Raw genomic sequence first — 23,702 nt, 5'->3', positions numbered from 1 at the left:
GAATCAGACAGAGTCTATGAGCTTCAGGACAGCCCAGAGCCGAGCTTCTTCTGAGGTCTGGAGTCTAATTATATACAGCTCACCTCAGATCAGGGAGGGTCCCTTCCCTAAACACACATCGACCAAGTCCACCATTGATTCTGTAAATAGTCTGCACCTACTCTGGGTGAAGCAATGTGACAGGCACTGGATGTGAGCATTAAAAGACAACGTCTCTGCAGAGACGGCATATGGTATGACCTTCTGGAAAAGGCAAAACTATGGAAACAGTAAAAAGATCAGTGGTTGACAGGGGTTTGTGGGGAGGGAGGGATGGACAGGCACAGCACAAAGGATTTTCTGGGCAGTTTGTATGATACTATCATGGAGGATGTATGTCATCACACACTTGTTCAAGGCCATAGATTGTACAACACCAAGAGTGATCTCTAATGGAAGCTACAGACTTTGGGTGGTTATGATGTCAATGTAGTTTCACGGTTTTAATGATGTCCCACTCTGGGGCAGGATGTTGATAATGGAGGAGACTCTGCATGTCTGGGGCAAGGGGATATATGGGAAACCTTTGCACCTTCCCCTCTGTTTTGCCATGAACCTAAAACTGCTGTTAAAAAAAAAACCAAATACAAATATAAATATATATATATATATATATATATATATATATATATATATATTTATTTATTTTAAAAACGACAATGTTTTCCTCTAAAGAGCTTATTGTCAAGTAGTAAGGTGAATAGTCAGAGATGCTCAGTACAGTATAATTGCATACTTGCTTTTGTGGTGTGTTGTGCAAAGTTTAGGGGGAGTTTCAGGAAAGAGTCTCCTCGGCTCTCCAGAGGAGTGAAGGACAAACTTATAGAGGAAGAGCTATGTGTGGGAGTGGATTTGGAGTGGGCTCTGTCAAGGGCAAGGTGTGGCAAGTGGGAATAATGTGTAGGCAGATGAAATGGAATGTGCAGAATCTGGAAACATGAGCGAATATAGTAACATGTTCTGAGAGCTATAAATAATTGAGTATTACTAGAGCATACAGTTCCGGGGGGAGTGATAGGGAACAGTAGAAATGACATGGGACTGATCAGCAGGAGACCAATTATGAATGACTTTGGAAGCCAAACAATTGGGACAGGTTGTGTCTTGTTAACAACTGAGGGACCACTGATGAATGTCGAGTGCTGGGATAATGGGATCAGAATTGTGGATAAAAAAGAACATTCTGTCAGCTATGTGGAGGATGGAGGGGGTGGAGAGTGGGACATGGTGGGGAAAGGGCCAAAATGGAGGCCAGTGCTGTGGTCCACGAGAGCCTGTGTAGGGCTTGGGCAGTGGAAAAGGAAGGACAGGGAGGGACCCAAGATCTCCTTAGGAATCTGAATCAGCAGGCTGTGGTTACCAGTTGGCTGCAGGGGTGAGGGGGAGGGACCAGGATGACTGTGAAGATGGCAGCACCAGTCATAGACCCAAACAGCTCTCATACCACTCAGGTCTCCTCTCCTGTGATTCCTTCTCTTCCTACTCTAGGATTTCTGAACTCTACAGCCCAGTACGTAAACTCTGCTCATCCTGGTTTGAGCTGAAAGTGACCCTTGCATGAGGGCTCGGCTTCCCCAACACTTGCCTCCTTTGGAAGAAGCCCAGGGCCCACATCGATAAGCAAACTTGCATTTCCCAGTTCTGCTTCCAAACCATACTTTCTCAAGCCTCCTACAAACGTTGCTCCTTAGAAGTCCACACCCTTCCCTCTACCCACTTTTGTAGCTTTCATCTGCCTGCTCCACAGAAGACCTTAGTCCCTCGCTCAAAGTCCACCCTCTCCACTCCAAAGCCTGCCATCATCCTGACTTCTCTGTCTACAAGGAGGACCAGCAGTCCGGTAGACCAGTAGTCCAGTCCATTCCATTGGAGCTGCTCTCACAGATGGCCACACCCTGGAAAGGTTTCATCTCCAACCTTTACTCCAATACCCTCAAACCCACAACAGTTTCCTATCCTTCCATTTCTCGAACTCCTTTACTCCTTCTGCGCCTAGTGTCTGACCTTACTGGCCCTTTGCCTCCATTTTCAGCCATTGATCAATCCTCTTTCTCCATTTCCTCCTTCAGCCAGTCTAGAAAACATGATATATTGCTTCATAAACATCTTGCAATGATCCTTGCTTCCTCTCCTTTGTCATTTCGCTCTTCTCAATGAAATCCCAGTCTCTGGACCAATCCAGCCATCTACTGCCTTCTTCTGCATACCTGGCTGTGGGCCAGCATCATGAGCCTCACTCCTGATTTTCCTATCTCCCTCACTCCAAGTGGTCACTGAGCCCTGCAAGTTCTTGTTCCTTCCCAAGTATCTCCCCATTGGTCCCCTCCCCACCATCCCCACCACCCTTGCCTTCGTTCAGGGACTCGATAGTTTCCCCTATGTTAATTCCACTTCGTTCTTCCTGCCTACAGTTTCAGCACTGAAATTCAAGAGCTCTTGGAACCGTGCTATGATCTTATCTCTGTATCCTGTCATGTAATCTCTGACCGTATCACTGTAGTCAGAGTGCTCTGTCCCAAGATCTCCTTCTTACTGGCTGTTTGCACTCTCTAGCATCCCATAGAAGACCCATTGTAATTACACACTTGTCATCCCCCTAGCTCCCCCCTTTCTCTTCTATCCTAAATGTTATCTCTTTCATTCTGTTCTAAGCATTATTGACTACTTGTAGGTTCCACGATGGGTCACACTGTCGCTCTGTTGCACGTTCCCTTCCACTTAACCTCCTCGTTATATGACTACTCATTCTTCCTGACACAGCTGATACCCAGCCCAGAACCTGGCACTTTATTACATGCTCAATAAGATCTTGACAAAAAGGTTCCTGATATTTATTCTACCTCCCTGGGTGTTTGAGCTAGTTGCTCCTAAGTGATCCTGGAGAATCTCCATTATTATGCCTTTCCCATTTTGTCATAGTTTTGTGTTAACTTTCATCTGCCTGCTTCACAGAAGACCTTAGTGCCTGGCTCAAGGTCCACCTCTCCACTCCAAATCATGGTCACTTCCACACTAGGCTGTGACCTTACTGAAGGTAGGAACCTTACCTTTTTCTCCTTGGCAAACCCAGTATGCGTCCCGTGGCTGCCGCAAGTTGGCATTCAATGAGCAATTGTGAATGAATGCTTGGCTGAATGGATGGGCGGAGGCCTGAGCCTGAGGCTTCATCCGCTGTCCCAGATCATGCTGCTCATCCTGCCTTTCCTGGGGGAAGGCCCCAGACTGTTGTCCTATTCTGGAGACTTCTCAACTGTTGGAGACAACCACTTCTGTCTGCCCTGGAAATGGTGGTATCTCAGCTAGAGACACTTTCAAAAGTAAAGGATATGTTCAGAAATCCTCCCTTGCCTTTCAGTGCAGTGGAAACGGAAGGTTGATGGTGCTGCCAGCGGACTGCCTCGTCAGGGACCTGAGAAGATCAGGGTGGATGTCATGGAGTGGGAGCTTTTTGAAGGACTGGATTCAGTGGTGTCCTTGAAATGCCCCTTTCCTTGCCTACTAAAAGGGCCCCCCGTGGGTCCCAAAGGCAGGCGCACTACAGAGTAAATTAGAAGAATCTGGCTTTATGGCTTCACCCTTTGCCTGCTGCATTGTTTACTCAGCCACCAGAGGTAATGTCCTAAAACACAAATGTCACCTACTGAAAAGCCTTTATGTCTCCCCACTGCTTACAGGACAGAATCTAAAATCCATAGCTTGTCATGCAAAGCATCCCGCCTTCAGGTGTCGCTCTCCTTCTCCAGATCCTCTGCCCCTTTAGTCCAGGTGGTCCAAGTCTTTTCCTGAAAGAAGCACGTGCCTTTCCACCTCCAAGCCATGGCTTCCTTAGCCCTAGCTGAAAAGGATGCCCTTTCCATGCCTTTCTAGCAGACGACCCCAAGGAGGCTCGTCTGAAACTCCTCTTCTGGAAAAGGCCTCCTACTTACTTTTCTCCTCCCTGAGGACCTTCTCAGTCTCAGGAGAAAGAATCCCCCTCCTCTGCCTTCTTCCAGAAGCATGTTCTTGCTACACAGACTTTTTCATTCTAGTGTTCGGCTTACATACACACGTCTGTCTCCTGGGCTGGATTAGTTACTCCACTGCAGAGCTCTAACATGTGGAGAAATATTCTTGGGTCTGTGGAGCTCATGATTTCTAGAATAACCAGATAGGGTTAGCTAGGGCTTTACTGGTTTGGAGTATAGAGAAAGGACCACTGGTATCAAAGTTAGACAGACACCAGCACCCCACTCAATGTTTGCCTTTGGTCTCTCAGGTTCAGTTTCCTTATCTGTAAAATGGGAATAACAACAATCTCAGAGGGTCGCAATGGAGATTAAATGTAATAATTAATGTAATAATAAATGTAAAGACCCCAGTCTGGGATTAGGCATAGGGTAGATTATGCAGAGAAAATATTAGTTCTCATTTCGTAGCTCTTCAATTTTCATACTTGAAAATTGTTTAACAACACTCTTTGATTCAACCTTCCCATGCCAACCTTTCCTTCAAATCGTCAAAGTCTTATCATTATAATCACTGCCCTTCTTGGGACACCCGTCAACCTCAGCACTGGCTTTTCAAAACGTGGTGACCCTTCCTAGATGGAGGCTCTTAAAATCGTCATAGCACAGTAGGAGCAAAACTAGTGATAATTAATGATGATAAGTGATAGTAATTGAGGGCTGACTCCACGGTCAGGAGCCATGTACTTGCTGCCGCTTTGACATAGGTTTTGTGTCTGTCTCACGAATGGGGAAGCCAAAGCTTAGAGTGTTGAAGAAACTTGCCCATGGCCAGATAGCTAGGAAGTGGGAGAGCCCAGAGCACAAATACACACACGTCTGAAATCCTTGCCCTTAGCTGCGCAACCAATGCTCCTGGAGTCCCCCATTGCCACGTGGATGGCCACAGAGCAGTTGCAGGTAGCACTCAGGCCAGCACGTGTGAGGCAAAATGGGCTTCCAGCGATGCCCCCTCGGTCCTTGAGTCTGGGCATTGTGGCTTCACAGGACAAGTTTTCAACCCCACCAGCCTCATCCAGAATGTTCCCTGAGAGGCAGAGAGGGTCCAGGCTTTCTTGTCTCAACTTTCCCAAGTGCAAGCATGTACATCGACACAGAGGTTGTCCTATTATAGGTACGCCGGTGGCAGACGTGTGATCGAGGGCTCGGTGTCAGATACAAAGAAATCCAAATGAGGACAGGACTTCCCAGGAGTGAGTGACAGTGGTGTTCGGGGAGGAGGCATGCCAGGCTGAAGCTCTCCAGTGAGACTTCTTTGACTCCTGCCAACTACGGAGAACATTTAGTATCCGGAACTCCTGCCAACTATCACACTCGGGGTCTGGCCCAGTTTCCCTGACGTCCTTCTCTGGGGCCCCACCGTCAGCACAGAGCTGTCACCAGCACAGGGTCTGGGCAGCTCTTCGGCTCCTGCTGGCTCTTCTCCAGGGTCCCAGGCTTACTGGGAGCCACCACTGCCCCCTCCCCTCACTTCTCTCAGTCCCTCAGCCCCTCCACGCCATTCCTGTCACAGGGATTCTCTGTGAGGGTCTGTCGGTGTGAACGCTCTTCCCCAGACCCATGTGTGGCTGCCTCCCCCTCTCTAGTTGGCTCTGCACTGTGGTGTCCCTCCTCCCCTGGCCACACCTGCTGACCCTCCACCCCGCTCACTATTACATTACCCTCTTCTATTGTATCAAGGTTCTTCTAGTTCCTATGATTATCTTCCTTATTTTTAAATTTATATACTTATCATGGCCCTTGCTCTAGTAGAATATTAGTTTCCCACTCGTGGGTCTCTTACTTGTACGGCACTCTAATCCTAGCTCCTTCAAACAGTGCCTGGCACCTGACAGACTCTCCATACATATTTGTTATCTGGCCCAATGACCAGCGTAATGACCCATTGATGAGAAGTCTAGATGTGTAGGCAAAGGAAGGTGGAAGGTAATAATGACAGCTTTCATTTATCAGAACAGGACTTTACAGGCATTATCCTAAAGATTTGACATGGTTTGTCCCATTTAATTAGTCCAATGACCCTATTATTCCCATTTAACAGATGAGGAAACTGAGGGTTAAGATTAAAAAAAAAAAAACTTGTTCAAGAAACATACCTGCCTTAGTACCCTGCATGGCAGAACAGAGCCAGACTTAGGGCTCTAGCATCCAAGCCAAATGCTTAACTATTTTCTTCAAGGAATCACCCACTTCAGGAAACCGCCCCCCACGACCCCCCAGGGGAACCAAGAAATACTGAGCAGGACAATAACAAGCATGGACAAGGATGTGGAAAACTGGAACTCCCATACATCACTGGTGAGAATGTAAAATATCATTTTGGAAGACAGCTGAGAAATTCCTCAAAAAGTTAAACACAGAGTTACCATACCATCCAGCAATCCCACTCCTTGGCAGAACTGAAAGTGTGTACAGGAAAACTTGTATACAGATGTTCGTAGAACTATTATGCATAATAGCCAAGAAGTAGAAGCAACCCAGACATCCAACTGGTGAACGTATGAACAAAATGTTTATTTACATGATGGACTATTAGGCAGCTGTAAACAGGAACAACGTACTGACTCATGTTACGATGGGGATGGCATTTCACAAGGCCAGAAACAGAGAGAAGACAGTACACAGACAAAGAAAGGACAAATGGTATATGATTGCATTTATACAAAGTGTCCAGAATGGGCAAATCCGTGGTGATAGAAGTGGGATTTGGCATAGGGTAGTGGTTGCGGGGGGTGGAGGGAGGGAGATGCAGAATGACCCGTGAGGAGTGTGGGGTTGTTTTTTTGGCTTTTGTTCTTTGGGTGGTTAAGCCTAAGCATTTGTGGTAGGTTTGGTGAAGACTGGAGAGTCGTGGGAAAATGCGAACATACAAAAAGGACTCTGAGCTAAAGCAGTAAACTGGGGAAGACAGCGAGGCCTGCTCACTCGGATTCCTTTCAGTGTCTGTCTGTCCTCTTCAGAGGCAGGGATGCTCTTTCTTCCGAGGACAAAAATGGAGCCTCTTACAGGAGGATCTTACCCTCTGCTTCCGAAGAAAGTCAGAAAATCCCTCCTGTCAGAAAACTCCCCAGCCTGATATTCAGTATGCCAAGGCGCTGTCACTGGGGGTAGGACGTCGGGCTGGCCTCTCGTCGCTCACGTATGACGCCGCACATAACCGGCCATGCCACGCTGAGCCCCGTCCCTTCCAGCCCCAACCCTTCCAGGCTCTTCAGGTTTGATGTCCTCTGGAGCTTCTTTATAAGGGGACTAAAATATTCTGGAATTAGATAGTGGTGGTGGTTGCACAACCTTCTGGATGTACACAAAGCCCTTGAGCTATACACGCTAAGTGATGAAAATGGTGAATTTTATGCCACGTGAGTTCATCTAGAAAGACGCAGGTGTGGCGAGTGGTCAGGAAAGCATCAAATCAAAAGGCCGGTTCAAGGTGGCACAGGGCCAGCTCCTAGGGTCATCTAAGGAGCAATGCTCCTCTTTTGAGCTGGGAAGAGGGACTAGCAAGTGCGAGGCGGGGCCCAGCCCATATACCAGAACTTGGAAGGTGTCAGAACAGAAGCCTAACCACGTAAATCGAAGTGCGTGGGCGAATCTGGATCAAGAAGGCGAGGGCCAGGGGCGCCTGGGTGGCTCCGTGGGTTAAAGCCTCTGCCTTCAGCTCAGGTCATGACCCCGGGGTCCTGGGATCGAGCCCCACATTGGGCGCTCTGCTCAGCAGGGAGCCTGCTTCCCCCTCTCTCTCTGCCTGCCTCTCTGCCTACTTCTGATCTGTCTGTCAAATAAATAAATAAAATCTTTAAAAAAAAAAAAAAAAAAAAGAAGGCGAGGGCCAGTACTCCATTAGCAGGATAGAAGAATAGAAGAACCACGTGAGGGGGAAAAAAATGGGATAGCTACGCAGGTGCTCAGGGGGACCCCATTAGAGCTCTGGAAACTGGATTAGAACAAAGGCCTGAGAATTCCAAGACTTGGCCTCTATTTGGCACAGCTCAGCCTACTGAACAGCCTACCCTAACTCAGAACTGGTCAAGCATGCGGGAGGTGAGCTTGGCGGCTCAGCTGGGGGCGAGGCCTGGGGACATGGGGAAGGCAGCCGACTAGCAGGTTGAGATGGCACATTGTTTCCAGTGAGAGTCATTTCCCAAGTTTAAGGCTTTGGGGCTTATTCCAATGCGATTGTCCCTGAAACGTCAGCTAACAGGCCCAAGATCACATAGCAAGAAAGTGACAGAAATGTTGGTATGGCCAGGTTTGCCTGGCTCCAATGTCCTTGTTTTCAGCTGTACACGTGAGAGGCAGTCGAATATGGTGGTTAAGAGCATGGGCCATGAGTTCAAACTCCACCAAGTGTGACCTTGGACAAATTATGTAGCCCCTCTGTGCTTCAGCTTTGTCCTCTACCAAATGTGAATGGCAATGTCTGTCTACATCCCATTGCATCAGCCAATGACGCAATACCTACAAAGTATTCAGCCTGTCACCCAGAACCCAGTAAGAGCTAAGTGTCATTTGCAGGGTGTTCTGCTCCAGCCAGAGAGACCGGACGTCCCATGTTTGTCTAACACCACCTCTGTTTGCTATTTCCCCATATCTTGTTCTAGAAAGACGTGCCCTTGTTTATGTGTTTCTCGAGGGGTCCGTCTGAATTGATAAAGTAATGAGAACGCCAGGCACTTGGCTGGCTCCGTCAGAACAGAAATAGGACCGAAATCATCGGTTAGTTTTAGATAGGAGTCAACCTCTCCCAAGCTAATCCCCTGTTGGCTGCTGCAATATTTTCTCCCACAAATTGATTATGCTGGTCAGTCGAGACCTTTTTATGAAGTGAAGGGAAAAGCTTATGTTCATTCCGTTCACAGGAGTAATACCATTGGTCAGCGGAGCACAGCCGCTGTGTTGTTGAATATATTAGAATTATCTGCTGTCAAGAGACAGGACAATTGACCCTTGAACAACGTGGGCAGTTAGGACTGCTGACCGATTGTGTAGTCAAAAATTCACATGGGGGCCCCTGGGGGGGCTCAGTCAGTTAAGCATCTGTGTCTGGCTCAGGCTCTGATCCCAAAGTCCTGGGATCAAGTCCCACATCGGGCTCCCTGCTCCTCTGGGAGCCTGTTTCTCCCTCTGCCCTTCCCCCTACTTGTGCTCTCTCTTGCGCTCTCTCTCTCAAATAAATATAAAATCTTTTAAAAAAAATCCACATGAAACTTGACTCCCCCAAAACTTAATTACCCACAGTCTACCACAGACCAGAGAAGCCTTACTGACAACATAAAGAGTTAACTAATGTACTTTATAGGCTGTAGGTACTATACACTATATTCTTACAATAAAGGAAGCTAGAGATAAGAAAATGTTCTTAAAATATGAGGAAGAGAAAATACATTGAGTATTGAAGTATGAAAAATCCACACGTAAGTGAACCCACACGGTACAAACTTGTGACTTTCAAGGGTCTGCTATACTTGGTGCTCATGGAGCCTCTGGTGAAAGGTTTCAGAAGGCCGCCTGTACCTCAGCTAGTTAGCAGTGGCCATCTTTCTTGGAAAGAGGGCCAAGCGACTGTTCCTCAGGTCTATCCATGAGGTCCTGTCTATCCTTCCAGGCTGAGCTCCAAAGTTACCAATAAACCCTCTCCCCTCTTCCCCAATATGGAATTAATCACTCCTCCTCTGTGCTCTATATGTGCCTCTCGTCTCTATTCTAGCCAACGGCCTCATAGTACAGTTCTAGTCCCACGTCTTTCCCACATTTGAGAGTAAGTGTTTTGATGTCACGAACTGTCTGGTTCATCTCTCTAGCACTTTCTGCCTGCTCACTGACTCACACACCCAACATGTGCCCCATCACCTTAGCTGGGGTTTTCTTTGTACTCTGAGCAAGACTCCCCCTTAAAATTCTGCTACCGCCCTCTACAGAAGGTGCCCATTCCAGGTGAGAAGCACTTTTTCCTTTTTTCCCTAAGCTCTAGGCCCAACGTGGGACTTGAACCCATGACCCCGAGATCAGAGTCGCATGCTCTACCAGCTGAGCCAGGCAGGCACTCTGAGAAGCAGTTTTCTAATAACACCTTGCATTTAGTAAGAATTCTACCTCTGTCTGCTGAAATAAATGGAAGAAACCCAAAGTTAGAGACTTTCAGCAATTTGACCAAGCCCCCACAAAACCAAGATGAACCCTGGAACTCTGCTGAGCTCCAGCTCTTATGTCAAACGGGTACCAGTGCTGTGCACAGAAGCCGTCGTATGGTGTCCCAACATTCCAGAGGGAGAACCTGTTGTTTTACTTCTTTCCCTCCTTCCTTTCTCCTTTCCCCACACATTTATTGAGCAACTACTATACACCAGGTGTGGAGCTAGATGATGGTGAATCAGTGATGGGCAAAAGTAATCATCTTTGTTTTTAAGAAGCTGAGAATCTGGGCAGTGCAGGAGCTAGTTGTTGGTCAAACAGAGCTTTGAAGGAATGCGCGATTCCTAGCGGGGGGTGGCGTCCTGAAGGAAAAGAACACTGAACCATGACAGCTTACACAAAGGACACTGACGTAGCCTGGCTGGAGTGTGGGAGATCCGGGAGGATTTTATGCAGGAAAACACAATTGTATCGAGAGATGAAGGAGAAATAAGAATTGAACAGGAAAGGGTGTGATGGTGGGAAGGAGTGCCAAGGTGCACAAAGATTCTATGGTGGAAAGATTGGTGTGCCTCAGGAAGAGAAGAGCGGGCGCGTCTGGCTGGAGCCCAGGGAAGATGCAGGAGGTGGTTCCCTATGAGGCTTGAATAGTTACACAGGTGCCAGAATGTAAGAGGGCCAAGGAGGACAAATTAGGAGGTTTTCTCTTTATCCTTCCACAGTAGGAAGTCATTCAAGGTTGAAACCAGGGTAGATTGATGATCTGGAAAATAGCCTGGCTGCTCTGTGGGGGATGGCCCCAGATGTGGGGGGCAATGCAGGAAATAAGGATAGCAGTTAGCAGACTCCTGCAAGTAGTGGGAGGACAGTCAGAGGACAGATGGCAATGGCTATCCTCAGGGTGGTGGCAATGAGGATGGAGAAGGTTGAAGATGTTTAGAATGTAAACCTCACCAGGGCTTGGTGAAGGAGTGAAAGTCAGGTCTACTTTCCCCAGCTCCATCCTGAAGCTCTCGGGGCGCAGCTGGGCATATAAGTTCTCTGAATGAGCAACTGTCAATGGTACAAGTAAAGTGCCTCTGCCTTGAAGCTGTATCTCCTCAGGGTTCAACTTGAAACATACATCCGCAGAGAAAACAAACTCTCCTGTGCCGAATGGGGAAGTGTAAATGGGTAGGGACAACCTCCAGGCTTCCTGAAGTAAGAGGTTGTGTTGAACTTTCATGATACTTTCCAAGCTGTTAAGGACCCTCAATTAAAATGCTGGCTTTTGGGGCACCTGGGTGGCTCAGTGGGTTAAAGCCTCTGCCTTCGGCTCAGGTCATGATCCCAGGGTCCTGGGATCGAGCCCTGCGTCGGGCTCTCTCCTTGGTGGGGAGCCTGCTTCCTCCTCTCTCTCTCTCTGTCTGCCTCTCTGCCTACTTGTGATCTCTCTCTGTCGAATGAATAAATAAAAAATCTTTAAAAAAAAAATAAAATAAAAAATAAAATAAAATAAAATGTTGGCTTTTTGCCAGGAGATGATTATGTTATGTCATGGCAATGTCATGTTAATGAAAAATAAATGTTAGTGGGGCATCCGGGCGGCTTAGTCGCCTAAGCATCTGACTCTTGATTTTGGCTCGGGTCATGATCTCAGGGTCATGGTCCAGCTCCATGCTGAGCGTGGAGCCTGCTTAGGATTCTCTCTCTGACCCTCCCCCTCTGCTCTCATTATGTGCGTACATGCTCTCTCCCCCTCTCTCTATACAAACAAATAAATGTTAGTGCTTTCATTCACTTATATATTAATTCACTTATTCATCTGATTTGTATTAAGCACAAATGATGTGTAGGGCATTTGAGTTGGATAGCATAAGTGATGGAAGGAGACTTAGGGATGTAGGGTTAAAAAGAGATCTGGAGCCTAATGATTTTGGTTTGAGACCCAGTTCATTGGTTAGTTTTCTTTCTGTTATGGCAATATATGCATAATATAGTATCTACCATTTTGAACTTATTCTTAGGAATGCAGTTCAATGGAATAGCCAAAGTGTTGTGCAACCATCACCACCATCCATTTACAGAACTTTCCCATTTTCCCAAACCCTGTACTCATTAAATGCCAACTGCCCATTTCCCCCTCCCTCCCAATCCTTGGCAACCCCCATTCTACCTTCTGCCTTTATGGATTTCATGACCCCAGGAGTCTCATGTAAGAAGAATCACAGAGTACTTGTAATTTCGTGACTAGTTTATTTCACTGGCATGTCTTCATGGTTTACCCATGCTGTAGCCTAAGCACATTTTATGTATCCAAACATCTGGGTTTTTTGGTTTGTTTTTTGCTTTTTTTAGAGAGCGTTTGAGGGGGGAGGGGGAGTAGGGGGAGGTGTAGAGGGACCAGGAGAGCACCTTAAGCAAGATCCACGCTCAGCACGGAGCCCAACACAGGGCTCAATCTTACCACCCTGATGAAATCCTGACGGGAGCTGAAATCAAGAGTCAGATGCTTAACTGACTGAGCCACCCAGGTGCCCCTGTCCATTCCTCTGTTAATGGACACTTGGGTGGCTCCCACATTTTGGCTATTGTGAATAATGCTGCTATGAACAGGGTGTACCAGTATCTACTTGAGGTCCCGCTTTCATTCCTTTTGGATACATATCCAGAAGCAGAACGACAGGATCATGTGGTAATTGTTTTTATCTTTTTGAGGAATCATCATACCATTTTCCACAGCAGCTGCACCATTTTATATTCCTACCAGCCATGTGCAAGTGTTCCAATTTCTCCACAACCTCGTCAACATTACATCATTATTCCAATAATAGCCTGTTTTCTGTTTGTTTCTTCATAACAGCCATCCCAGTGGGTGTGAAGTAGTATCTCACTGTAGTCTGACTTGCATTTCCCTAATGACTAGTGGTGTTAAGCATCTTCTTGTGTGCTTACTGACCGTTTGTCTATCTTTTTAGAGAAATGTTTATTTCAGTCCTTTCCCCATTTCTTAATTGGGCTGCTTGGTTTTTGTTGTGGAGCGGTTAGGCTTCTTTTATTTATTTTACTTTTAAAGATTTTTTTTTTTTAAGATTTTATTTATTTGACACAGAGAGAGAGCCAAAGAGCACAAGCAGGGGGAGCGGCAGAGGAAGAGAGAAGCAGGCTCTCCACTGAGCAGGGAGCCCTATGAGGGGCTGGATCCCAGGACCCTAAGTTCATGACCTGACCTGAAGACAACTGCTTAACCAGGGCGCCTGGGTGGCTCAGTGGGTTGAGGCCTCTGCCTTCTGCTCAGGTCACGGTCCCAGGGTCCTGGGATCAAGCCCCGCATCGGGCTCTCCGCTCAGCGGGGAGCCTGCTTCCCTTCCTCTCTCTCTGCCTGCCTCTCTGCCTACTTGTGATCTCTGTCAAATAAATAAATAAAAATCTTAAAAAAAAAAAAAAAAAGACAACTGCTTAACCAACTGAGCCATGGTAAAGATTTTATTTTTAAGTAATTTCTACACCCAAAATGGGGCTCGAACTTACAGCCCCTAGATCAAGAGTCATGTGTTCCACTAACTGAGCCCACCAGGTGCCCCATGGTTAGGTTTCTTTTAAATACAACTTCAGAAACTGAAGTAAACCTGGCTTATGACATAAACAGAAGAATTTATTGCTTTGTAAATAACTGAAGAGTTTAAGGCACATCCAGGGTCAAAGTGTTAGACGGAATTGTATTCTCCCCAAAATTCATATGACAAAGTCCTCATACCCAAAGCAACTTTTTTGGAAATAGGGCTTTTAGGGAGGTAATTAAGCTTGCATGAGGTCAGAGAGGTGGAGTCCTAATCTGACAGGATTGAGAAAAGGAAGAGAGACAGAGAGCTCTCCACACACACAGGCCCATGCACCGAGCAAAGGCTGTATGAGGATTCTGGGACAAGATGGCTGTCTGCAGGCTCTCTTCTGGGAGAGCTCTCACCAGAGCTCAGCCGTGCTGGCGCTTTGATCTTGGACTTCCAACCTCCAGAACTGCGAGAAAATAAATTTTTGCTGTTTAAGCAATAATATTTTGTCATGGCAGCCCTCACAAACTAAAACACAGGTTTCAGACAAATGTAGCAGAAATATTTTTCTTTCCTCCCTCCTGCATTTGCTTTCTTTACGGTTTTTCTTCCTGGGTGTGGGCAGTTATCCCCACTGGATAACATTCGTTTGTCAACACAGTGTGCACCGAACTCCTTCTTGGTCTCAGACACAGTTCTCAATCCTTAGAAGTCACTGTTCTAAGCCGTGAGTCAAACGGGAAAGGTCCCTTCCCTCACAAGGCTTACGTTCTAACAGGGACAGACAGATGTGAAAGAAATAAGGAACTTGGCTAAGACAGTAAACCTCAAACGTTCTCATCCCAACAAAGAAATGGTAATTACGTGACATGACGCAGGTGTCAGCGAAGCTACGTGGTGATCATTCTGCAATCCAGAAGTGCATCAAATAAACACTTGGTACATCTTAAGCTTATACAGTGTGACATGTCAATGATATCTTAATAAGGTGGGGGTCGGGGGGAGCAAGAAAAAAGCAACTGTATACATTCAGAACACAAATTCTATGGAAAACAGAAGTAGCAGGAAAAGGGGATAAGGACTATGAGGGCGGTGCCCGTGCCCCAGTGCTCATGAAGGATGAGGATTAGCATCCTGGGAATGTGGGATGATCTGGGAGCCCCGTACTCTAGCGGAGACTTAAATCCGTCTCCAGATAATGCGCATATTGGTAGGTCTTGGTGCCCTCAAGGCAGCCTGGTGGTTGGTCAGTGACGGCTGGAAGACAGGGAGGTGAGAGGCTTTTTCAGGCGCACACAGAGTTTACAGCCTGTTTTACTCCTGTCAGTGATGCTTTGGAAGCTAGGGGTGGGGTGATCTTTTGCAGAGCTGGGGCTTCTAGGACACTCTTGTCCCTTGCCTCTGGAAGACTATAGAACAGGGAGGCTGGTCTAACCTCAAAGTGATCAACTTAATGCACGAAGAGTTTCAGAAAAAGTCATGGGACTGGTACTCATCAGCTCTGATTGGCCCAGCGTGGGTCACATATTCATGCAAACCAATCACTGAGGTTAGGGGTAATCCGAACTCTTATTGGACAGGCCAGAACTGGATTCCCATGGGATCAGCCTCATCCAAACCACAGGGGTGTGGGGGAAAGGGAAAGTTTCCCGAAGGAAAATGAACACCAGATGTCCTCCACCCCCAGCTCCACATTTAATGGCTGGCTGATCTCGGGATCAACCTCTCTGATTCTGTCTCCTCACCTGATAGAAAAATTTAGAAGAAGGTAAACAAATATAGTAAGCCCTACATCATGAAGTTCCGAGTACTATGTATGTACTAAGTACAGAGTACTACGGGGGTACACAGTGCTAAACAAATATTATTTCTACCAAAGTGTTCTAAGACATGGTAAGTTCCCTTAGGGAGCTTATAATTTGTAGGGAGATCGAACATGCAGGCAAATCCTTGCCATATAGAAGAAGATGTTTGTGTGATTTTCCAGTGCCTTCATCTAAGGCAGGAGCCACGCACTCATCGTCCACCAGTAGCTGTGCCGCTAACACAGGAGAGGAGAGCAGGCTGAACTTTCCTGAACCCAGGGACCTGGGAGACCACGGCCACATTTAACAGGACAGCCACCACGTGACTCCAGCGGATGGATGCCAGGCTCGCAGGCAGGCCCAGTGTGGCTAGATGGTCCCGCTGGTTTCCCAAAGAAGTGGATAATCTGGATTTTGACATGAACTTTTTTCTTAAATATTGGCAACTTCTTCAAATGTTTTTGACAGATACCATGTGAACCACGCAAAACTTACTTCAGCTGCATTCTGTCTGTGAGCTTAAGCCTACCCATTCTCCGCAGTTGGTGTCCTCTGATTCAAGGTTCCTTCTGAGAATTTGACACCGTCGCCTATCTTACTCCTCCATCATCCCTTCTCCACGCTGGAACGGGCTTACTTCGTGCTCGCGTGGTAACCCACTTGGAGTACAAAACACGGTATTATTGCAAGATGAGGAAGTCTTGGGGTCCAACGCTAGCTATGAGTCCTAGGTCAAGTTGCTTTGTCCATCTGGTCTGAATTTCCCCGTATTTATAAATGAAGGGTATGGGACCAGATGATTTCACTTCCTAGCAGCTCCAGCGTTGTATGACCTATAATTTTCAGAATGTAAGGGAAGAAACCAAAGGAAAATTCCCATTCAGGGGATGCAAAATTCATTTCCAATTGGAGGATCAGGGAGTGCTCCAAGGAAGAGATGATTCTGAGGGAACCACAGTGCCCAGGCTGATAAGAGATTCTGGGGGAGTGGGCACGGGGAGAGCCATCAAATGAATACAAATAAGGACTTGACCTTAGGGAAGTACTCTATTGGAGCACAGAGGATATACAAATGACTGTGGTAAACTGTATCTAAGATGAGCAGAAAAATCTCGTGCGTTCCACATGTCCTTTGGAATGTGACTTTGACACCCTCCCCTGAGGGGGCAGAGCTTTTCGCTTCTCCTGCCCTCTACCCTAGTCTGGGGACTTGCTTTGATCAATAGATCATGGCAGAAGTGACATTGTGCGACTTCTGGTTCTAAACCTTAAGAGGCTGTAAGGCTTCTCTTCTCTCCTTGAAGCCAGCTGCTATGGAAAGAAGTCCAAGCACTCCGCTTGAGAGAGAGGCTCCACCAGCCGGCGGCCAATCCAGCTTCTGGTCCCAGTCAAGCTGCCCCAAGTAACACCGGGTGTAGCAGAAATGAGGTGTCCCTGCTGAGACTTGCCCAAATTGCAGAATCATGAGCCAAAAAAGTGGTTGGTCTTGTGTTTAGCCATTATGTTTTGAGGTGCTTCTTTTTATTATGCCTTACAATATGTATATATACACATATATATACATGTATTATACATATGTATAATATGTACACATACATATATACATATATTTCTATTATGCCTTATACATGTATATATACATATATATGTATATGTATATATATATACATGTATATATATACATGTATATATATGTATATGTGTATATATACATGTATATAATAGTATGCCTTATTATATGTAAAGTATATTATGTGTCAAAACCCAGGTATCTGGGGAGCAGACAAGGTAGGTGAAGAGAGTAATTCAGGTGGTACGTCAGAGTTTATATCCCTCCTTGAAACTTTTTTTTTTTTTTTGGCCTTGTGTCCCTTTCTCCTGCCTCCAATAGTTTCCTAGGCTCCAAAGAAAAGTGAAGGTGACAGTGACCGGACACAGGGCGTGCACCTGTCATATCCTGAGTGCCAAATAACCACAGCACTTTCAGTCTCCAAGACGAGCTCCCTCATATCAATGGGACAAAGACCAGAGGAGCCAAAACTGCCTCAAAGCTTATCTGGGAGCCGCAGGTTTTAGGGAGTGTTGAAACGTTGCTGATGATTTCCCGAGATGAGTCAGAACTCCCTACATCATCTTATTCCCCTGAGAACTTGGTGACTTTCTCCGCTGATGGCCCACCTCTTCCTCCTCCTTCCACAAATCGGGATCAGACCCATGGATGTGGAGCACTGTTTGATTGTTAAGAATGATATTCCTGTCCTCTGCCATTTAGTCTCTGCTCTGGTTAATCATCTGTCCAGTCCCGGATGCCCAATCAATCAGTGAGCATTTAAGCATTTTTCATGTATTCATTCATTCATTCATTCATTCATTCAGCAAATAGTTATTAAGTGCCTATGATGTGCCAGACACTGTTCCAGGTGTTGGCCCTACATCAGTGTTTTAGTCTGCTCAGGCTGCTATGACAAAGGACTCTGTACTGAGTGGCTTAAACAACAGCCATGGACTTCTCATAGTCCTGGAGGCTGAAAGTCCAAGGTCAGCAAACCAGATAGGTGTGTTTGGGTGAGAACCCACCTGGCTGCCCTCTCATTATAGCCTCACATGGTGGGAAGAGGCTGAAAGAGCTCTCTAGGGTTGCTTTTGGAAGGCACTAATCCCAATCATAGGGACCTCACCCTCATAACCTAATCCCCTCCCTAAAGGCCCCCCTCCTGATACCATCATATTAGGAGTTAGGATTTCAACATACGAATTTGGGGGTGGGGCACACAAACATTCAGTCCTTAACAACCAGTGGATAAAACAAAGTGAATTTTAAAATGTGTCCATGTTTTGCTCTGAGTATAATACTAATGCATATAGTTTATAGTGAACAATACAAGACAAATGACCAAGAAGTTTAGTATGCATGAGATGTAAGATGGGTCCTGCCCTATCAGCTTCTGAGGGATAAAAACATTCAGCAAAGTAGGAGATAATCCAAGAGGACATAACATAGGAGGGCTGCATCCAGGAGGTAGTATTTGAGTTGGGTCTTGAAAGATAGAGGGAATTTAAATGGGCAAGGGGAACAGCATTTCAGATAGGGAACAGCACGAGAATGTGCAGAGCTGGAAGTGAACAGGCAGGAGATGCTTGGGATATATTAATAAGACCAGACGGACCCAAGGGATGGATGTCTGTTAGAGTGTAAAATAACCCCGAATGAATCCAATAAGAAAAGATGAGAAAAAGCCTTTAAAACCAAGCAGGGAAACAGATGCATTCCATAACAAAGAGGAAGACATTGAAGGCTGGGGAGGTAGGAATGAATGAAGAGCACGAATGTCATGTGTAAATTAAATGAATGTTGGGGCATCTGGGTGGCTCAGTGGGTTGGGCCTTTGCCTTCGACTCAGGTCATGATCCCAGGCTCCTGGGATCGAGTCCTGCATCGGGCTCTCTGCTCAGCAGGGAGCCTGCTTCTTCCTCTCTCTCTGCCTGCCTCTCTGCCTACTTGTGACCTCTGTCTGTCAAATAAATAAAATCTTTAAAAAATAAAATAAAAAAATGAATGTTCTCTGGAGCGGCACAGAGCTGTTGAACCTCACACATGGGGAAAGCCAACAGCTTCTTCCATGCCCTTCCCAGGACAGCCCAGGAATGGGAAATGTATTCTGTATCAGGGGAATGGTTTAGGAGAATAGAAAACAGTACATTCAGACAGAACAACTGGGGTCGTGGAGGGTTTAGGGCCAAACTCATGAGTAGAAGCTGAAGGAAAAGAGAAGACTCAATGAAACTACCTCCAAATATTTGGGACAACATTTGCTCTGAGTGGACAGACTTGGCAGAACTGGGACCAATAACAATACAGGAGCAGGGGCGCCTGGGTGGCTCAGTCGTTCAGCGTCTGCCTTCGGCTCAGGTTATGATCCCCGGGTCCTGCCATCAAGTCTTGCATCAGACTCCCTGCTTTAATGGGGAGTCTGCTTCTCCCTCTCCCACTACCCCTGCTTGTGTTCCCTCTCTCGCTGTCTCTCTCTCTCTATGTCAAATAAATAAATAAAATCTTAAAAAAAAATACAGGAGTATTGTCCTTACTTTACTCTTTATAAGGAAGAACTTACTAAGAGTCAGCGCTGTCCTCAGGAGCTAATGAATTCACTAGCAGAAATGTCACTTGGCAGAAATGTTGGGGGCGGGTGGATACATATACTGGACAGGGAGTTAGAGGAACTATAATTTGAAGTTCTTCAAGCATGAGAGTCTATGCTCTTCAACTCAACTGCAAATCCTCAATATCTACAGTAAGAAGAACCACACTGGGTTCTGGTCATTACCATTTCATAAAAATATGCCCTTATTCAGGGGCCCCCACCAACACTCAACCTGTGAGCATCTAGAAGGCAGACTTTACTTCCTCCTACCACCGGCCACCAAAATACAGGGTACCAGGCTCCCCCCATGTGCTAGGTGCTCTGAGTGTAGGGTTAATGACTTCATAATGAAAATAGAACCCTTCTTCTTGTGGTGAAGTGTGGTAGCCTTTTTTATCCTTTTTGTTTTGTTTTGTTCTGTATGAGTACCACATTTTTATAGCCAAAGAGGGAGAAGGAATGAAGAAAATAAATTTAAAATGTGATTCTAAGTGGCTTTACCACACATTTGATTAGCTCTCAAGGGAGAAGAATAAAAGCTTAATCCGATCATTTAGGAAGGTGCACACAAGAAAGGAGACTTGCTTAACTAATGATTAGAAAATGTCTCTGAGCTAAAAAGTATCCCCTTTGCCTTAAGTGGTGAGAGAAGTACTATTATTATCGGGAAATTCACACCGTTACCGAGTCCATAACTGTAATATGACTGTGACTTGCCAAGCACATCTCATTTTCCAAGACACTAAAGTCTTGGGAGCTTAATTTACTAAATGTGCAATATCTCTACACTGCCATTCATTCACCAAGCATAACACAAGTGCCCCCAAATGAGTCTTTGGGATAGAAAAGTCCCCAGGAAGTTTCTCTGAGTGAGTACACCGACATCTCCCACTTTTTCTCCATCTGCTTGTTTCTGGACCCTCTGTAGCCGGATGGTAATTTCACTCTCAAAGGTCGTCAGTTACTCTCTAATTACGACATCCCGTGAGATTTCCTTTGCTCTCAATTCTACTGCTCTCTGCGGCGTTCTACTCCACACCTTGACCGCTCGTGTTTCTCCGGCTTTTGAGCTGCTTTGCTCTTCTGATTTCTATTTCCCTGACCACTCCCCTTCTCTAGTGCATCATGAAGCCAGAACTCCCAGGTGCTCCTGCGATCTCTTATCCATTTTAGACCCCAGTCATTATGTACATCTCGAGCCATCATGTATGTGTAGATGATTCCGGGAAGTAAAGAGCATCTAATTTACCTCTGGTGACTTTATATCCTAATGCACATCTCATTACATACAGGAGTCAAAAGACAACAAATTGTGCTCACAGATGGGGCAGTAAGTTCTTTTTATTTTAGATCTCCATTTCTCACTTAAACGTGGATCTTCTCAACCCCCAAATTGCTAAATCTGAATTAAACATGTTTTAGTAAGTTCAACTTTCAGAAAGCCGCGCTGTTGTCATTACCTCCCAGCCGGGAGAAAAATCACTTGGCTCTCTTTTCTGACTTTATTTCTTTCATTCATATTCAGAGTCTCGGATTCATCGTGGTCTTGCTCGATCCCCGCCCCCAGCCAGTTTCACGAGTCCTCTGTTCTACCACCCACGGCCACTGACATCACTAAGGTCGCTGTTGGCTTCCTAATTCCAAGTCCAATGGATACTTCAGAGCTTTTATCTTATTTGACCTCTTTTAGGACTATTGTCCATTACTTCCTTATAAAAGTCTTTCTCTCTTACTCACTTCCTACCTCTCTGATCTCTCCTCTGTTTCCTTTGCCGGTGCTATTTCCCAAAACATGATTCTGGTGTTTTTCTCCATTGTCATACTTTCTCTTGATATTGGCAACTATGCTTTTGATTTGACCAGGCTCTGTACCTGTATAATCCCCAAGCAATATATATGTAGTCCAGATTCCTCTGCTGAATTCCAGTTGCCTAAAAGTCATCACGTCTTGGATGTTTATAGGAACATCAAAACCAGCACAACAAAAATGGATCCGTATGAGTGACCTGCCCAGCACTGAGACAAGCCTACTGCTCTTAAACCCAATTTGGTTGTCTCCTTTAAACAAGTGGTGATTAGCATTTTGGATTTGTATCTCTAAAATAATTTAGAAATACTACATGCCCTCCTTCATATTTTAAATTGACATCTAGAATTTTTTATAAGTTTATATATTCCAAGGGATACAGTTTTTAATATAGTGTAAGGATCAACATTTAAAAATGAAGGTATTACAGCATTTTAAAAACTTACCCAGTGGAATCTCAATTACCAATTTGATACTCATAATCATTCATTCGAAAATACATGAATGAACTTTTTCTGGTTTTACTGAGAAATAGTTGACATGCTTCACTGTAAAAATTAAAGGCGTACAGCATGATGGTTTGATTTACCTGTATTGTAAATACACTGTATATTGTAAAATGGTTACCACAGCAGGTGCAGCTAACAACCATCTTCTCACAGAGATATAATAAAAACAAAGGAAAAGAGAAAAGAAGAAGAAAAATGTTTCTCCCTGTATTGAGAACTCAGAATTAACTCTCTCTTTTTACTTCATCCTGAGTGGTTTAGGTAATTGAAATTTTGAGTGACCCTGCCTTTCCTTTCCCATTTTAATTCTGCTCTTATGTTTTGAATTTACCAATAAAGGGTGAGCCCACCTCCTCAGGGGGTCCCTCCTCCCACCGGCTCTACCACAAACTTAGCGACTTAAACAAAAGATTTTCTGTATAAAGGATTTACTCTCAAAAACTTTCCTATATTGATTAAAACACTTCAAAGTATAGGGATAGAGGGAACATTCCTCAACTTCATAAAATCTATCTATGAAAAAACCCACAGCAAATATCATCCTCAATGGGAAAAAGCTCACAGCCTTCCCATTGAGATCAGGAACATGACAAGGATGAAGAGGTCAAACTCTCTCTCTTCACAGATGACATGATACTTTATATGGAAAACCCAAAAGACTCCACCTCCAAACTACTAGAACTCATACAGCAATTCAGTTATGTGGCAGGATACAAAGTCAATGTACAGAAATCAGTTGCTTTCTTATACACTAACAATGAAAACACAGAAAGGGAAATTAGAGAATCGATTCCATTTAGTATAGCACCAAGAACCATAAGATACCTAGGAATAAACCTAACCAAAGAGGTAAAGGATCTGTACTTGAGGAACTACAGAACACTCATGAAAGAAACCGAAGAAGACACACAAAAAAAATGGAAGACCATTCCATGCTCTTGGATCAGAAGAATAAACATTGTTAAAATGCCTATACTGCCCTAGAGCAATCTATACTTTTAATGCCATTCCGATCAAAATTCCACCAGTATTTTTCAAAGAGCTGGAGCAAATAATCCTAAAACTTGTATGGAATCAGAAGAGACCCCGAATTGCTAAGGAAATGTTGAAAAAGAAAAACAAAACAGAAAAACAAAACTGGCGGCATCATGTTGCCTGATTTCAAGCTTTACTACAAAGCTGTGATCACCAAGACAGCATGGTACTGGCATAAAAACAGACACATAGACCAGTGGCACAGAGTAGAGATATGCACCCTCAACTCTATGGTCAAATAATCTTCAACAAAGCAGGAAAAAATATACAGTGGGAAAAAGACAGCCTCTTCAATAAACGGTGCTGGGAAAATGAGACAGCTATATGTAGAAGAATGAAATTCGACCATTCTCTTACACCGTACATAAAGATAAACTCAAAATGGATAAAAGACCTCAACGTGAGACAGGAACCCATCAGAATCCTAGAGGAGAACATAGGCAGTAAACTCTTTGATATCAGCCACAGCAACTTCTTTCAAAACATGTCTCCAAAGGCAAAGGAAACAAAAGCAAAAATGAACTTTTGGGACTTCATCAAGATCAAAAGCTTCTGCACAGCAAAGGAAACAGTCAACAAAACAAAGAGGCAACCCACAGAATGGGAGAAGATATTTGCAAATGACAGTACAGACAAAAGGCTGATATCCAGGATCTATAAAGAACTTCTCAAACTCAACACACACAAAACAGATAATCA

This window comes from Enhydra lutris, unplaced genomic scaffold (genome assembly GCF_002288905.1).
Source record: "Enhydra lutris kenyoni isolate GAN:26980312 unplaced genomic scaffold, ASM228890v2 scaffoldscaffold34, whole genome shotgun sequence".
NCBI lineage: Eukaryota > Metazoa > Chordata > Mammalia > Carnivora > Mustelidae > Enhydra > Enhydra lutris.
Note: the sequence above shows the minus strand (reverse complement) of the source record.